Here is a 9,300-nt window from a genome sequence, read left to right as displayed (position 1 = left end):
AACTAATTTGAAGACAACACTATGCAATATAAACATTGTTGAATTTCTATCATCTTGTTTTTTGAAATTCTGTATTGTTTTTAACATTTTTATTTCCTTTAAAACAAAAAGAAACTTATATACTATTTATTCTTAAAATACTAAAACACAACTTTTGATACCATAAAAAGGGATTAGTATAATGAGAAATACATTTTTAAACGTTTCTTGTGTTAAAAATCCTGAGTAAATATTACAATAACCCCATGAATAACTGTGAGAAAAAATAAGTTTTTTTGTAGAACATATCACATCTGTTTTAAAATTGAATCATTAAAGTTTTCAGTGTATTAAGCAAAAGCATCCTTTGAAAGAAATGACAGATCATTTTAAGGGGTATCAGCTTTGTGATGAACTAAAACATGCACCGGCTGCCCACAATATGCTGGGAGGGCACCGCAGGAGTCACCGTGTGTGAGCTGGTCAATCCGCTCCCAGCGAGGAGAGGCTTCCCACTGCTCCATCTGATTGCCCGCTAGTAGCTGATGCAGATGTAAAAGGGAATTGAACAGCTTTTTGCTTGCGGTCAAAGCCTGCCTGTGGCTATTGGGCATGCCCAGCTCTGACAGCAATTTTTAATCTTCTGAATGTGATAAGAGTGAGTCAACGACGGGAGCAAGAAGATAGTGGTTTCACCACAGGGATTGAACCTTAAAGTCAAAAAACCAAGGACAAATACAGTTTCAGCTTGGTTTTAGTTCCACCATCAGCTCCTATCACCAGTGTGAATAGGGCTTGCCTAGCCTCGGAGCTCCTTTCAGAGCCAATCCTTCTGATAAATAAAAAGTGCTCCTCCACGATGACATGTTTCTCTGGGAGGACTTCCACACTACGCTCTCCAGACCAGTTCAATATGTGTCTGAACTCCTCACTGCACACACACATGCACACACACACACACACACACACACTTAAGTCACTGCACTCAGCTGCAGTGAAATAACTTCAAAAGACATTCTGCTTAAGCAAAAAGCATAAATCACTATTTTTTTTTATTTATTACATAACTATTTAGCTTTTAAACTGGAAATAACAAATGAAGTATTTCTGCCAGATATAATTTCAATTTGTCTTTATGTTATGATCCTTGAAAATAAGAAAGCATACGTTTGTAAAACACATTGTAACATACTGAGGAATATATTTTCAGTAAATATTTTTTTTTAAATTTTATTTATTTATGTGTGTGTGTGGCCAGCTCAGCCTACCAGGGGGCGGGGCTGGCTGGCTTGTGGTGCTGGGGGATTGAACTGCAGTCCCTGTGCTTTGCTGAGCTTGTTCCAAGTAGGTGCTTTAGACCACTGAGCCATCTCATCAGCCCGTAAATATTTTTTGAGTGTGTTAATATTTACTTTATGTAAGTAAAATATATAAATATGTAATATTTACTAAAAGAAAATGTAAGGTGAACAATGAAACATTGTTAGCAACCAAATATTACCATTTTAATCAATAAAAACAAATTCATGAATTAAAATGAAAATGAGACAAATTACTTGGAAGTGCACTACGGAATTTGAAATATTTCGTTATATTTTATAAGTATTATAGATCTCTTAAAAATCATAATGGCTCCGATGCAGACAAGAATTCCTTATATTAACACTCTCCACCATAGTGCTGTGCTCAGTGTTCATTTATAGATGTTTTCTTTAAAACAAAACCCAACTCTTATTTTCATTAAAAATTAGCACACACACCTAGAAAAATCTAGTTTAGGGGGAACTACCAGCTCGGGCCCCCTCCTGTCCCTCTCTTGGACTGGAGCTTTCTTTCTCTCAATAAATATATTCTGCTCATAAAAATGTAGTTTAAAAGATAAATTGTTCCTCATTACTGTAATATTTGTTATATTAAAATATATAATAGCAAAATCACACAGTCATCTTCCAAAAATGAAAATATGAATTCATTCTTTACTCTCGAATGACTTGTTTCCTTCATGCACTTCCATTGTATTTCTCCTCTACAAAAAATAATTATGAACACATGTTTTTACTTGAATGGCTATGGTTTACAAATTATATTTAAGTATTTAACTCAGTTTTTAAAATGAAGTTAAAAAATGTAAAATGTGCTATCTTTTCTTCAGTGATTTTCCTCAAGATAAATCCTATTCAATTTCAGTCTTTTTAAATTTAAAATACACTGGTATATCAAATGCCTTTAGAACAACATGGTTTTCTCAGGTCATTAAACAGAACTAATATTTTCATTTTCTATGGAGTAGAATTAAGTGAAACACTGATTTAATTATCCAATGATATTAAATCAATTATTTTCTCATCTGAGGGGTTCTCCGCGTGAGCATGTGTTCTTGTACACATGTCTAGACCACTGAGGAACAGGTTTCCGTGGAAGCTGATTCAGAAAACTGGGTTCTTCCTAGCTTTTTATTTATGTTTCCTTGTCTTAAGGGGGCAGCAAAGGCACACAAAGCATTTGATAAATTTACTACACTCCATCTGCTGTGTCCCAAACTAAAATTAAATGCAAACATTTATGTGATCATAGAATTTTAAGACAATGCCATGATGTTTCTCATTTTGAGTCTTAATGAAAACAAAATTCAGTGTTTAGTAGGATGGCACCTTTCGGGGGCATTGATTAAAGGCACATGACTTACCTTTTCATTGAAGTACTTGCTGTGTGTCAGAGCAGTTTAGTTTGACAGGCAAAGCTGATTATTGCTACTGTGAACTTAGACTGCATTGGAATATCTTCACAACCACAACTCATCTGCAAATCTTCTTTTAGTCATTACTAAAGCATAAGGCTTGTGATATATCAAAATTAAGATGCAAATTTAATCCATGATTTCTTAAGAGGCACAGGTTCAGTACACACATGTTGGATTTGTAAAAGACTTATATACAGTCTAATTGGTCTAATAAAGTGTGATTCTTGAATACCTTTCAGGTTCTGCTCAAAAGAATGGAAAACATGTGTTTCCATTATTAGACCACAGAAGTCGTAGTCCACACTACAAAACAACACTCTTACCATTGGAAAAATATTGAATTCTCTTGTTGTCTCTGAGCAACTCTTCACATTAGTGTGTAGGTCTGAAGCATATGTTAATATAAATCCAAATGTTGGGGCCAGGGAGATGGCTAAGTAGAATAAGCGCTTCCCTGGCAAGCACGAGGGCCTGAGTTCAATCCCCGGTTCCAAAAAAATAATCAAAAAAAAAAAATCCAAGTGTAAATGATTAAGGTACATTTTTTGAATGAATTAAAATACAATATTTACAAGTGAATAAAATTGCTTAAGATACCTGTGAGAATGTATAATATATTCATGTTCCTGTATGTATATATGAGTAAAAGCTTAAGCATCACGTGTTTCAATCAGATGATACTTTTCTATATATTTGGTTTTTTAAAGCTTCCCAATACGAATGGAAACATTAGCAGATTAAAAAGATAGATTAAAACTGTATAGAGAAAGGCAGGGAAATATGAAGTACTCTATATATATTGGATAAAACACTGAAAAATATACATGAAGATTTGAACAATTTCTAACCTCTATACTACAAGCATAATTTAACAGACCTAAATATTTCTTGGCTAAAAGCATAATTTGTGTTATAAGGATGTATAGAAATTGGAGGTAGAGCTCAATACCTTATCTTCTGAAAAACCTCAAGTATCTTCAAAATAATATTTAATAAAACAATAAATAAGTATCCAATGTTATATTTCATATACTAAAATTAAAAAATAACTCAGACATACAGTAATAGAGAAAAAGTTGAACTTTTTTAGTCTATTATCTATTCATTATCAATTATTTTCCTATATTAGTTTGATAAAAATTAATGTAATCTGGGCTGGGAAGATCAGTGGCATAAGCACCTGCCTGACAAGTGCAAGGTCCTGAGTTTGATCCTCAGTACAAAAAAAAAAGGACTGTGGAGATAGCTCAGAGCTGTAAGTGGCTCCCTGGCAAGCTCTAGGAACCAAGTTAGACTCTTGGTACCACATGCTGTGCTGGCCTTGGAACCTCCATGCACGCCCTGAAACTGGGTGGCGCATGCCTGTAATCCCAGCACCAGGAAATCTAAAATAGGAGCATCACTATGAGTCTCAACTGCATAGCAAGACCCTGTAACAAATAAATAAATAAATGTTCAAAAATATGCAATAATGGAATTAGTCAGCATATCATACCTATTTTGATAAAATTTACCTCATAATTTTTTATTTTATTTATGAAACATCTAGCTTGATGATATCTATCTCATAATAATAAATAATCCAAGCTGTCTTTCACCAAATGATATTAACAAAGAAAACTTAAGCTTCATTGATTCACGTCGACTTATCTACCTCATGCTGCTCATTCAGTCCATTATGTTTGCGACACATTCTACCAGACATACATTTGGCAGCACATCCTTTAACGGGCCACGGTGGTGTGATACAGATACAGACCCCCCAAGAGCCTGCACTTTACACGTAAATGTGCACCCAGCATTGGAACCGAGTGGGAAGTGCCTTGTGGTCGGGGGCACATGGAAGGAGCAAGGGGAACCATGTGGAAATGCATGAACGCTGCGTGCTCACACAAAGTAGCAATTGGGAAAACGCGAATGGAAAGAGATGTACAATTAGAAGAGAGCAAGATAAAGAGGAAACGTCTGTAAAGTCTTAGTAAAGGGCACAGGGTGTGGCAAGAGAACGTTAAAGACTCCTATATATCGAGATCAAATAGGGTAAGGCAGGAAGTATTGAGAGGTAAAGTGGAAAACTAGAGATTGAGGGCCTTGTATACCTTACCAACAGAGATTTTATCCAAAACAAAATTGAGAGAAACAAATATTTAAACCATTCACATGTCAGGTTAAGATTTGCAAGTCAGATTGGATATTATGATTAAATAACCCAGTGAGAAAAAAGTTCAGAAAAATTATAAAGCAAAGAGAGCCATGACTGTAACACAGCTTTTGCAATAATTTAGGTCCAAGCTGTGGGAGTGAGGACAGAGAAAATGACAGTTCAGGGATCTGCCCCTGAGAACCCCCACTTAGAGAGGAATAGAGGCAGAAAATAAGCCTTGGCTGAACCCACTAAACTGAGTTGTATTACCTATAAAGCCAGGCATAGCTGTGGGATTTGGTGACCCCACAAAGGTCTTCCCATTCTGTTATATACTAGCTGAAGAGCCTGCTAGATTTCTTTTCCTTCCTTTCTTTTAAAAACCCAACACTGACTCTTTTTAATGCTACAGAACAGAGGTTAAATCAGGGATTCTATTTTTCTAGCTGGTGTTACCTTCACTCATTGAGACCAGTGAGACTTATGCAACTCTCTTTGTGTTCCTTCACTTGATAACACCAGAGAGCTGCGGAATTCTCAGCTGAACACACAAAAAGCAAACTTGGTCAGAAAATCTCCCTGGCCACGTGTACATGATACTGCCAATTTCCCCTCCTTCAGTGCAGTTGACAGTGTCTTCCTTAGCTAACATTTACTGTTGACAGAAACTAAAGACAAAATCTATGGAAGGGCACATAGAGTATTGACACTTTCTGGATGTCATTTTTGGACCTTTGCAAAAGTGCTGCCTGCTGCTAGAGTCACTTTTTCATGGAAACATAGATGGCAGAGGAAGCAATATATTTTCAGCATTGATTGCAAGCACATTCGATAGTCTTAGCTCCATATTAGCAGTCAGTGTACATTTGAGTCAATGGAGTGCTCTTTAGTTGGAGGTGGGTCCTTTCAATCTGTTCTTCCTGTGACCTGAAATATTTTTCTAAAAAGGTGCCTGATATCTTTTTAACATGAACTAAAAATAGGCTATGAAAATTGAAAGAAATATCCCATTTCCTCAAAAATAAAAATAAGCAGGAATACTAGGATTAATGCATTCTTAGTCAACACAAAAAGAGTATGTAGACAAATTTTGAAAGAATCTTTTTACTATCTTTACTACTAACAAAATAAATATTTTTACATAATTTATCAATATATAAGCATTACTGTTCCCATTGGACTGTACGTGACTTGTGGAAGACTGATAATAAAAGAGTGTTGCTTAATTTGTTAACCATCTAACACAGAGACTGTGACTCTATGATCAATGGCAATTACATTAGAATTGCAACATATGGTAAATTGAATCTTTTTGTACGGTGATATTTTGTTGTTCATGACCATGTACCAAATGAATGCAAACATCAGGTAAATTTAACATCTTTACTGCTTTAATTGATCCTAAAATGGGTAATTATGTTATCTATAAAGTCAGTTTGTCCTTTATCATTATTTATCATATTGAGTTGTACAACAGACATACATCAATCCCAAGGCAATTGCAACATACATGGCTGAGGCCTACTTTAAATGTCTCAATGCATGAAAGAGAAATAAACTGTCAATTAATGTGAAGCACATCTCTATTTTTTATGTTGTCTTTCAGTGTTTCTTCTCTAGGTTCTATAAGACTAAATGTACATCATTATACTTTAAATTATTTTTTTAATGTGAATCACTAGAGATGATCCTAAAGTTTGGAGAGTTTAAAAACTATACTGAGAACTGGGGAGTTAGCTCATCAGCATAAGCACCTGCCCAGCAAGCCCAAGGTCTCAAGTTCAATCCTCTGTACTGCAAACTACAAAACAAAAATAAACCTAAGCAGATGCTTGTGAATTTTCAGGGTCCCAGTTTTCTCTCCATTAAACTCAAAGGCTTTGCACAATTAGTGTTGGCTGAAAATGTTGATCCCTTGGAAGGAGGGGCAGTCTTTTCAATTGCTCCTTCATCAGTGAATCTCTACTCTGGCAGGACATTTGGACTGCCTAAAAGTTAAGTACAAGTCACACTTTCCATATCCTTGTGCAGGTGCTCATTTAATTGTTCTGGATATGGACCGCAAGGATCTTCTCAGATAATTCTATGCATAGCAAGATATGGTAACCATAATCTAAATTTGGGCCCTATTACAAGATGAAAATGTAATTTATATGGCCTCTTACAACCACAATAATTACAATACAAATGGTAAAAAAGAATGCAGGAGCTACCAACATTTGGAAACACAAATCAAAAATGAGCAAGATAGTAAGTTATCAAAAAACATTTTTTTTTTTCTTTTTGATGGAACCAGGGATTGAACTCAGACCCTTGCACTTGCCAGGGAAGCATGTATTCCATTAAACCATCTCCCTGCCCTCAAAAAACATTGTTAAATAAGATAATTAAATTATGAAGGGTAAGGAAAGAGAAAAGTGAAATATATAAATAGTTATATATATTAGTGTGTGTGTGCAGTTAATTAAATAGATAGTTACATTGCTAGTTTCACTTTGTTTAAAAGAAAGTTTTGTGCTAATACTGCACAGTCAGTTAAAGAAGTTATATTTATCATTTTCCTGTTGCTAAAAAATACCTGACTCCCACAACTTGAGAAGGAGAAGCAAATATTTGTCCCAGGCCTCAGTGAGCTCAGTCAGTGCACAGCTCAAAGGGAGAACAGGTTTGGTGGGAGGACATGGAGAAGGAAGATCTTCAACCCATGTGGCCGGAAAGCAGAGAGGATGAGTCAGGATGAGAACGCACACTTCTAGCTCACCGTTCTTCTGACCTAGCTCTTCTAACCAGGTCTACCTAACAGCATATTCAGCTATGAACTCAGAGTGCATTAATGAATACAATGGCCCCATGTTCCAAAAGGCCCATCTCTGAACACAAAAGATTTTGGGAGGCATATTAGACCTAAATCATGATAGATGTAAATGAAGACCACTTTCTTTCAGATGGTTTGTGCTTACATTTTCAGTTGCCAAAGAGAAATTCTCTCTGGTTAGAATTGGCAAATAATTGTGTGGCATTTACATTCATTGAGTCCTTCCTTTCTCATATAGCAAACTATATTATTCTGTTTAACTTTTATATAAATCAGAACAAAGACCAAAAGGGTACATTTATTTCTACAGTTCTACATAGCAGAAAATGAGCAGAGATTATTTGACATGACCAAGCATAAATATATACTTAATAATAATAAATATACTTGGTCCATTGGTAACAACATCTACATTTTGAGCTCTGCACGAGGCTCCAAGTTCCATAGAACAACTCTATATGTACAGTTCGGTGTGGTGGAAAAGTGATCTAAATAACGTACTCTACGACCAGTAACTAAGACCAACATCTAACATGAAGGAGAAGGAACTGACTCAGTCCAGTTTGAGATGCTGTTCTCCCTCCGTACGGCCATCAGCAATGTGCTGCTTGGTGTGCCGGCAGTGGTCTTTCTAGCATTTGCTTGATGAAGATCACAGTAGGATCCCTGGAAGAAACAAAGAGCCATGAAGGTAAGATTCTAATTTAAACAGTCATAGCTTTGATTGGTACCTTTGTAGAATATATATAATATTTTAATATTCCCTTTGATGACAATAAAATTTCCCATAGAAGTTCTTTTTATTAAGAGAATTTAGAATCATATTGAAATTAACAGTTTTATGACATAGAGTAGGAGGCTAAGCTAGTTCTGACTAGGAAATAAAAAAAAATTGCTGTTATTTTTAGAAATTTTTACCTTCTAGTTTTTAAATAATATAAGAGAGGTTTTATTTCTGAATGCTAGCTATTTTATCTCAAAATCATCAAATTCATCAAAATGAGGGCTATGTGTAAAAATTGAGGACATGTAAAATATTCATTATATAGTTCATAACAATAATTATAATGTTAATAGAAAAATTATACACAGCGAAAAAAGCTGGTGGAAGTTTTCTTCCAATTCCTTATATTGTTTTAAAAAGGCAATCATCGTCATTACTTCCCTAGTTGTTGAGACAAAATACTCAACACCCAGAACTTATGGAAGGAAAGGTTTTTATTGTGTCAGGCAGTATGGTGCGGCAGGAAGAACTGTCAAGCCAGGGAAGCCCAGAAGTAGAAAGAGTCAAAGCAGCATTGGAAAGGAGAGGTAACCTTCCAGGCCAACCAGAATGATCTCCTCTTCCAGCCCAGCCCTGACTCCTAGCAATGGCCACCAATATGTTGATCGCCTTCTCAAAGGTCCCCCATGACTGCATGAGCATGTAAGGGGACATCCATGCACAAACCCTAACACCCATGAAAGAAAGGTGACCTTGGAAATACAGAGTGAAGATCAGTTTTGACTACTATGTTGGTGTGACAATCAGTTGATCTCCCCCTCCCCTCCCCCTTCCCCTCCCCTTGCCCTTCCCCCCTCCCTCTCTCCTCCTCCTCCTCCTCCTCTTCCTCCTCCTCCTCC

The sequence above is a fragment of the Octodon degus genome, unplaced genomic scaffold (assembly GCF_000260255.1).
Source record: "Octodon degus isolate 3935 unplaced genomic scaffold, OctDeg1.0 scaffold00009, whole genome shotgun sequence".
NCBI lineage: Eukaryota > Metazoa > Chordata > Mammalia > Rodentia > Octodontidae > Octodon > Octodon degus.
This window is presented reverse-complemented; position numbering follows the sequence as displayed.